The following is a 9,541-nucleotide window of genomic DNA, read 5'->3' on the forward strand; positions in this document are numbered from 1 at the left end:
AGCTATCAACTTACTTTTTCTTTTTCATCAGAAAGTAAAACTGAAATGCATTATATATAATCTATAGATTCTGAGAGGATATTCTAGAAAATACTATCCATGTGTTATCTAAGAAAAATCTCACAATGCAGACAATATATAGTTTATAAATACTATGATACAGTGAGGAAACCTGGAGGATTGTTTTGATTTAATTTCATCGACACACTAAGAATAAAAATTAATGAGATATTTTGTTATAATCAGATTTAACATTCTCCTACTTATAAAATCTCAAATTATACTAAGCACCTAACTGACATTTACACAATTGTTGTGACAAGTTGCCAATTACCAAATTCAGACCTTTTCACTAACAACAAATAAAATAATGACTCACGAGGTCAGGAACAGATAATTTATAATATGTGCTTTATACTAAAATGTGTTAACTTGTGGATAAAATTTACAGCTCATGTGTAACTGCTGCCTATAAAAAGACTCAGAATTGTCCTCTAGATTAATTTTAATGTCCCATTTTCTATCACTTTCTATCAGTTTTCCTAGCTTCATGTACAGTAATGTTAAGCTCATTGATGAAGTGATTCAGATTGTAGCAGCATATCAACTGTCAGTATATTCAGTTCTGGGTGAGCAATATTGCTGCTATTTTCTAGAAATAGCAATCATTTAAAAATGCCAAACAAACAGCTAACTGCTACCAACTCTCTTGTATGTTGTCTCTTACAGAAGGAAATTTGTGTGTTGATAGTCATCAGAGAGATATTTTGTAAGGGTGTTAATGATGTCCAGAAGTACATGAAAGAATTGTATTCTCATAATTTGCTTGTGAATGTAAAACAATAATAATTCCTATAAATCTTTATATAAAATCTTTATATAAAACTTGAGTGATCTGGTCTATAAAATGTTAAATGCATACCTTCATTTAGTAATAATATTCAGATTTTTATTTTAGGCAGTTAAATTCATGTTTTTTTGGTCATAGCAATATAAATGAGAAAAAGAAATGCTGATTATAAGTACTTAAGGTAAAAACAAATATTTTGTAAAGATTTAAAATTTTAGCAAATTTTAATAAGATTCAAATATCATTTCATCTCATGTGAAAGTTAAAAAAAAGATGAGACTTAACTCTAGCCAAAGTAGAAAATATATATTCTACATGTCCAAATGGTTCCTAGCAGCTTTTGGACTATATCTCACTTAATATTACAGTATCTTTTATTTATAATAAATGTTCAAATTTCTAATTAGTTCTAATGTACACCTAGATTAAATCAAAAGTTTTATGCTTTTAAAATGTTTTCAAAATGTATATTTTAATTTCTGAGTGCATGGCATATAGTGTTTAATATTCACATCTTAGCAAATCCAATATATTTGTACATGTGACATATATATCTCTTCAAAATTATGAATATGTATCATTTCCTTCAGTCATTCTAGCCTATAGCTATATCGAAAATATTGTATATTTTATGGAGATTTAGTGATGTATATGTAAATGTTTTTAAGTTATTTTATTGAAGTTCAATCTTTACATAAAATTAAAATCTTTTTTTTTTTAAAAAGTGTCAGTGCCAGAACTGTAAATGAAAATAAATAAAAGTTAAGACAATTCATGACTCATTTATCTCCCCTGCACTTTTGTATTTTCTCTTCCACAGATTTTAGGCACTAGGCTACATAGTAAAATCATCTATATATTTATGCAGTCTTATTCATTTTAATGATATTTTACTTATTTTGATCATGGGTAAAATCAACTATCTTTTAAAAATATTTTATAATACCTAAAAGTTGTTCTAAGTAATTATTCTAAGTAATAAATATAAAACTGAAATGAAGTACTTATGAACCCTTGAGATATTATTTCTGGTTGTTGTTCAGAACCAGATGTTGAAATCAACCATTATGACGGGCTGACAAAAATTATTTTTGGTTGTTGCTTTGTAAATGAGAATACTTGCTGTATGATTAGCTAACAGTCCTTTTGGAACTTGGTTGCTCTCCACTGCCATTCAGCCACAACCATAGCTTTTATTAGTAAGCATCATATTATTGTTTGATCTGGGCAGCCACTAGACTTACCTCCGCAGTGAGGATATGCCATCCTGAGCCCAACTATAGAAATAGTCCGAGGAGATCCTCTGAAGACACTAGATCCACTGTCATTCAAAGGCTTACAGCGGAGTTGCATTTTAACCAAGGATTCTGATGTCAGCAGGTAAGGCAAAAATCCTACACGAAAATGATCATAAATTATGCATAAAGTGCCCACTCACCTGGACAACTGAATAGTGTAGTATCAGTGGTTAGAAAAGTCCTCATTTAATTGTCCAATCCTGTGAGGTAAAGGTCATCCTTTTATGAATATTAAAACAAGCTGAGAACATTTTGGTAACTTACCCAAGATCACACACTAGGAAATAGTACAAAATCTCTCTACAGTGACTACTCCAACAGTCTTCCTCTTGGTCTTCATTTGGAATGTCTTCTTTTTGCCAGACCCCGGCAGAAAGATTTAAAAGTAGACATTATGGAATTTCCGAATTATAACTTAAAGAGTATGCAAAAAAAGAATCAGATACTTAAATTTTAACCCAGGCTTAAGACAAATCCTGAAAACCTTTGATTTGGGGTTTCTTTTCCAAATATGAAGCAGTATATACTGCACTGTTTAAGAGGTCAGAGTGAAGGTGTATTACCTAGGATGAATCCCGGCTATTTCCACTTGCTGCCTGGTAACCTAAATTACACTGAGTTAACTCTTTGCTTCACTTTGTCTATAAAATGAGATGTTGTTACTATCTACTTCATATATGTGTTGTGGGGGTTGGGTTAATCGTATAAAGCACATAGAGCAATGACATGAAGTGCTGTATGACTCTGGCTATTCTTAGTATCATCATCCACATGCTCCCCCAGATGCTGCTAAGGTCAAGATGTCCAAAGCGCAAGCAATATGCTTATAAATTCCATTCCTGGGAACGAGTACTAGGAGCAGGAAGGAGCACATGTGCTTCTTTGACATATGTCATACAGGCTATGTGACTATAGCAGCCAGGCTCCCTGCTAATGGTTTGAACTGACCTGACTGACGTCCCTCTTCCTTTCTCCACCTCTTTTCTATGAACATTCTCCTGAAAGGCACAGTTGATGGGACAACCTTCTCATATTCTCCAGATTAACAGCATTTAATATATGTCTATTTATGTGATCTCTTAAGAAACAAAAATAATTTTAGAAAATCTCATCATTTAAATTCCATTCAGCATTTAAAAAGCAATTTTTGAAATCCTATCCAAATGAAAACTGACATTAACCCTTTACTAAATGGCTATACTGAAATTAAGCTAATACTACAGATGCTATGAATTCAATATGAAACATCAATTACACTTACAAAAATTAATTTCAGATGATCGACATGCAGAGTAAGTTAATTTTTTACATAAAAGAAAATATTGGCATGCTTTACTTTTAGCAAATGTATACTAAACTCACAAAACAGAATTGTTAGAACAGTGGTTCTCAAAGTGTGATGCTCTGACTAGTAGCACCGGCATCACCTATGTTTTTTGCAAATGCAAATCTGTGGGCCTCACCTGACCAACTAAGAATCCCTGCAGATGTGGCCCAGAAAACTTTTTTTAAAATACGAGTGACGTGTAACATTGTGTATATTAAGGCATGTAAGATGTTGATTTGATATTTATATACTGCAATATGATTACCGCCATAGCATTAGGTAACACCTCTATCACGTCACATAATTATCACTTTTTCATTTTAAAAACAGTTAAGATCTAGTCCTTTGGCAACTTTGAAGTGTACAATACAGTACTGTTGCCTAAAACCACTATGCTATGCATTAGCGCTCCAGTACTTATTTGTCTACTGGTTCCAATTTGGTACCCTTGAGCAACGTATGCAATTCCCCCTAACCCCAGCCTCTGGTGACTACCATTCCATTCTTTGTTTTATACCAGTTCAGTTTTTTTAAGATCAGGAAACTATTTTAACAAACTCCCCAGGTAATTCTTAAGCACATGATAGTGTGGGAACTACTGCATTAGAATTTCTCTGAAAGCACTTTAAAAAGGAAATCAGCATCATGTTTTTTCAAAAGGTGAACTCATCTAGTGAATAACAGACTGAGTAGATTTATATGCAAGTTACTTAGAAATTCATAAAGCTAAGCCATTTCCACCTCAGGGGCTTTGCACATGGTAGTCCCTCTGCCTTGAAAGCTTGTGGCCCTGTTCTTTGTATGTCTAGTTCTCTTGTCATTCCAGTCTCAGCTCAAAAATCATCTCCTGCATTGACTACACAATGTAATTGCACCCTTCCTTCCCAAAACATTATCTTGTAAACTTTATTTTCTTCCTCATATTTATCACTACTTGAAAATTATTTTTATTTCTTATCCGTTTCTACCATTAGAATATACACTGCATGAGAACAGAGAACTTGTATTATTTGCTACTGACTCCAGCACTTCATATGGTGCCTAGCATACAGTTTTCTAAAAAAAAAAAAGTTTTAAGAATGAATGGATGCTTGCATCGCAGGTGCTCATGCGGCCCACAAAGAAGCAGTGGAAGTTCTTCCTGGGCTGGGAAAAAAAATGGTTAAAATGACACCATGGCACCGGGTCAATATCAACAAGCATGCTTTGTAAAAAAAAAAACAAAAACAAAAAAAAAACAAAAAAAACCTCTGTATAGCAAAGCTGTTTTAATTAAACAGCAAATCCCCTACAGTATATGAATTCATGTGTATTCACATAAACAAATTTGGATGACAAATTTGGTTTCTTCTGAATCCTATTAAAAGAGGGGAAAAATCTAGTAAGAAAAATCATTAATTATTAGGATAGCAAGTAAAATTTACATGTCTTATAATAAATTATTCTATTTCTACATCTTCATAGAATAACAACTCACACTTTTTATGCCAGGTACTTTATAAACTAAGTGCTCATTTAAGGTCAATATAGGTCCTGTGACTTAAGCAAAATGGTATATAACAAAACTAATTTTACACAGGCTAACTGATATAACTAAGAGTTAAGTTCCTATTACATCTATCTCATCAACATTATAATGAAATGATATTAAATGATGTTATTCAAGAACCTGCTGTATTTATCATTTCATTCTAACCTCACAAAAACTCTGTATCAAAAGTACTATTATAACCCTTATTTTATGGATGAGGAAATACTTGAGTCACAAGTAGTAACTGATATTAAGTAGCATAGCTTGTAGTCTGAACTCAGACCCAAGTCAGTTTGTGCCAAAGTCATTTTTAACAACCCTTCCTTTATTCTTTTTTACAATGAGCTTTATTGTACAGCCTGCTTCCTGCAGGGACACTGGTTATGGATTTAGGAACTAATATTTAACTACTGGATAAAAATGACAGTACAATTTAGAGGAAAAAAATGAAAGGATTGGGATTTAAAGTCTAAAATGATGAGTAATTTCTAAAAATATACCCAAACTTACATTTATGAATTAACCCACAGGATCTTAATAAACTTCTTTACTCTGAAGTCTGCTCTGAGTGAAATTAATATAGCTATTCTCGCTTTCTTTTGATTAGTGTTAATAAACATTTCTCCATCCCTTTACTTTCAACCTATGTCTTCACATTTAAAGTGGGTTTCTTGAAGACAACACATAGCTGAGTCTTGTTTTTTCATCCACTGTGACAATCTGTATTTTAACTGGTGTATCTAAACAATTGACATTTAAAGTGATTATATCATATTTGTTTGCTTTCTATTTGTTGCCTCTGTTCTTTGTTCCTATTTTTATTTTCCACTTTTTCTGCCTTTTCCATTCCTCTCTTAGCATATCAATTACACTTTTTACACTTTTAGTGACTGCCCTCGAGTTCGCAATATACATGTACGACTAATACAAGTCCACTTTCCAATATCACTATACCCTTTCATAGGTAGTGCAACTACCTTATAAGAACAAAATATTCTGAATTCTTCCCTCCTGTTCCTTATATCACTGCTGCCATTCTTTTCGCTTGTATATAAGCTAAACATTGAAAACATTAGTGTTATTATTCATTTGAACACTGTTGTCTGTTCAATTAAGAAAATAAAAGTTTTTAATTTACCTTCACTAATTCCTTCTCTTATGCTTGTCCCTTTATGCAAATCCAAGTTTCTGACTTGTATTATTTTCTTTCTGAAGAACTTCGTTTAACATTTCTTGCAAGGTGGGTCTACTGGCAACGAATTCCCTTAATTTTCATTTGAGAGTCTTTGTTTCTTCCTCATTTCTGAAGTATAATTTCACGGGATCCAGAATTCAAGGTTGGTGAGTTTTTTTCTCTCAACAATTTAAATATTTCAATCTACTCTCTTCTAGCTTACCTTGTTTCTGAGAAGTCAGATATAATTCTTATCTTTGTTCCTCTATCGATAAGGTGGTGCCCCTGGCTTCCTTCAAGATCTTTTTCGTCGCATTTGATTTCCTGCAGTTTGAATATGACATGCCTAGGAGTAGTTTGAGGGCATTTACTGAGCTTTGGTTACCTGACATTAGTTTGAGGAAATTTTCAGTTATTATTACTTCAAATACTTCTGTTCCTTTCTCTTTTGTCTCCTGGTATTACAATTACATGTATGTTACACATTTATAATTGTCCCACAGTTCTTGGATATCCCATTCCGGTAGAGTACTGCAACCCACAGTATATTTGGTTTGTGCTCCTCATATCATTCTGTTCAAAAATAAAGCCTCTGAGTATTTCATATAGTGGCTTGTAATATTTGGAAGTATAACTTCCAGAAAGCCTTACCTAAGCAACCTAGCCAAAATGATAGATTTTAACTCTATGTCTATGAATCATTCAATCATGATATTCTATATTTCCTTTATTTGGCAGCTCCTATTACACCGTGAGTTTTATGAGACAAGGGATCAATCTATCCTGTGTTGTTCTAGTATATGCTTTCACAGTGTCTGCATTCAGTAGGTATGAGTGAATAAATGAATGAATCCTCTTTAAATTAAAACTTCACTGAGAAAGGGGCTATCTCAACCAATTTGTATCTCCCATAGCCGATAAGTATTTGCACATTATGAGTACTCTAAAAATAATTAAGTACATTTTTATAGGAAGAACAAAAGGAAAAGTTATAAACTAAGCGTTCTAGAAAACATTTCTCACACTTTCTTCAGCCTGCAGGATTTTTTAATGTGTGCAGGCCTCATGGTCAAAAATACATGTAGCCAAACCAGTGACATCTGAAACTTAACTGGCTGTCTGAAAATGTATGGAGCCAGCTGTAAACACTGCTCTCAGCACACTGCAGAGAAAAAAAGATAAATATGACATTATAGCTGTAAATACAACGTTATGGTGATGCTGCAACAGCAGCCCTACCTCATCCCCACAGATAGTTGTAAACAGCCCTGCAATTCTTGGTCTCAGTTCAATACCATGATTTCATCAGTCATTTTACCATGGAAAAGATTTATAATAAAATCATTTTTTTATTTCAAGTTGTAAAAGTGTCAAGGTTAATGCCCCCAAAATAATGAAGATTATGAAGGTTTATTTAACCTTATAAAAATGTAAAGGTTAATCTATTTAATAACAGATCTATTAGAGCTTAATAGAATCTCCTAGCTTTAAATTAAACAGTTTCTTTCTGCTATATTTGGGTTCTAGCACCTGAGGGTTTGGAGGAACTTGATACTCTCTCTCTTGGGCAATGCTCAGCCCAAACAAATAGTATTATGGACTGATTAACCAAAGATGACATATGCTGTATAGAACATATATTGGTTATTGGTGTTAATGCTAATGGGTTGAAAAGGGTGTGACAAGGGTGTAACTGATTAACCAAAGATGACATATGCTGTATAGAGCATATATTGGTTATTGGTGTTAATGCTAATGGGTTGAAAAGGCTAGGTGTGACAGCAAGGAACTGCTGGTTACATAAGGCTTTCAATGTCAAATGGATTGTGTAACTCTACAGTTCCTGTTATCAAACCAGACAAAATGGGAAATAAAAACAAATCTAATCCATATTAAAAACATCTCTATGTCATTCAAATAAATGCAGGTGACAGAATCTACCCAAAAGGAGAGTCCTAATACTAAAAACTATTACCAATCTTTTCAGTTCTTCAAGTTTCACCAGGAGAATTAGAACTTAACAAGAAAGGCCCTGACCTCTTCGTTCATAGAAAAAATGTGGTGGTCCCTAAAGGCAGAAATTCAGCTCACCACTGCATTTTAAAATATTATTTTACCATTACTTAAGTCATTCCTTCAACAAAAATTTAATAATATACACACTATTCTAGGCAAGGTATACATGTCAAAAACTATTCTATATACTACAGTGAAATGCAGTAAAGACTTCTAGATTAAGATATATACTGAAATATGTTGTCTTCATGAGTACTGAACAAAGAAATTCCTCAGAGCCATTATCAAATAATTCAGGAAGTGCCACTGAGTAATAGTTTTTGGGTGGGGGAGTCAATTTTCCGTAAATTCAGATGAAGTTATTCCCAAGTAAAAGCAGCTCAAGGAAATAATGACCCATGGTTCCAAGTTCATCTAAAATGAACTAATTCCCCATTAACAATTATTAAGAACTGATTAGAATGGACTGATATCAAATATAATAAAGTTTCAGTATAATTAGGTTATGATAGGAAAAGGATATTTTTGTACTCATTATACTTTGATTTTCAAATGTTGCTAACTACTCTTTTGGTCTACTTTATGAATTTCAGTTTTTATACATTCATCTTCTATCTCATAAATGACACATCAATAAAATCCTTAAAACAACACAAGTGAAAAATATTGTTCACATACAACATACACTAAAAGTATTGAGAATCAAATGGCTGATAGCAGCCAATAGTTAACTATATTATGCCAACATACAACAGAAAAGTAGACTCTTAATGTGAGCAAATGATTTTACCTTAACAGAAAAAAAAACTACTGGTATATCAGCAAGATTTAAAATGTTAATTCTCCCTTGCGAATTTGGATTTGTGATCCCTCCCTTTTTCCGTTATTGTTGTCTCAAAGATCCAAATTCACAAAGGGGAATGGAGATAAGGCACATGCAAAAGAAAATGGACTACTGTATACATATAACTATCCTTTATATAATCTTAATGGTAACCCCACACCACAGACCCAGAACTGAGATATGTAACATAAAACAAGAAGGACCAGAGGGAAAATCCACATAACTCCACCAAATTAAAATGACAGACAGAAATGCAAAGGCAAGGAAACAATGGAAATACTGAACTACCAGGAAACAAAAGATAAAATGAAGAATTGATCTACCATATGACCCAGCAATCCCTCTACTGGGCATTTACTCCAAAGGCTTGAAAACTCATATCCGAAAAGAGATTTGCACACCGATGTTCGTAGCAGCATTACTCGCAGAGGTCAGGACGTGGAAGCAACCGAAGTATCCTACAATAGATGATTGGATAAAGAAGCTGTGGTACATATATAC

Source organism: Pteropus medius, unplaced genomic scaffold, assembly GCF_902729225.1.
Source record: "Pteropus medius unplaced genomic scaffold, Ma_sr-lr_union100, whole genome shotgun sequence".
In the NCBI taxonomy this organism is placed as follows: Eukaryota; Metazoa; Chordata; class Mammalia; order Chiroptera; family Pteropodidae; genus Pteropus; species Pteropus medius.